Below are 486 nucleotides of genomic sequence, written 5' to 3' on the forward strand. Positions count from 1 at the left end.
CGTCTCCAACCTTCCATTTTCCTCATCCCCAAAAAGAATATAACAATAACGTCCACCTGTCAGGATTGGTTTGAGAATGAAAAATCCTAACGCAGGATAAGGGCTTGTTACATTACTGGCAGAAGCCGCTGCCCCATTCTGTAGTGGAAATAGAGGTTCCCAGAGGTGGGGTCACCTGCCCAGGATCAAAGAGCTAGAAAGTGGCAAGTGTGGGACGGGACGGTGCCACAGGCTGGCTGTAGTGCACCAGTCATCTTGCACTAGGCTCTGCTGCCTCCCTACGGACAGGCCCAGAGCCCAGATCCTGGAGAAACCGACAACCAACAGGAACCTCTTGGAACCACCAACAGGGCCCTAGAGGCCCATCAGGTGAAGGGGGAAGGGGCCCAGAGGAGGGGAAGGCCAGACGCAGGCATCGGAGGCAGAGAGGGGCCGGGAGGCCGGCCCGAGGGGCAGGGTCGGCGGTGGCGGCGTCTGCGAATGTCT

General features: G+C 58.0%; 1 protein-coding gene across 1 annotated transcript in view; it reads right to left on the minus strand.

The window, feature by feature from the left end:
- E4F1 (E4F transcription factor 1) overlaps window positions 1–486 on the minus strand; it is a 16,155-nt gene that overhangs the window by 15,008 nt on the left and 661 nt on the right. The window lies entirely within an intron of this gene.

Source organism: Colobus angolensis, unplaced genomic scaffold (genome assembly GCF_000951035.1).
Source record: "Colobus angolensis palliatus isolate OR3802 unplaced genomic scaffold, Cang.pa_1.0 Scaffold59, whole genome shotgun sequence".
NCBI classification, from domain to species: Eukaryota; Metazoa; Chordata; class Mammalia; order Primates; family Cercopithecidae; genus Colobus; species Colobus angolensis.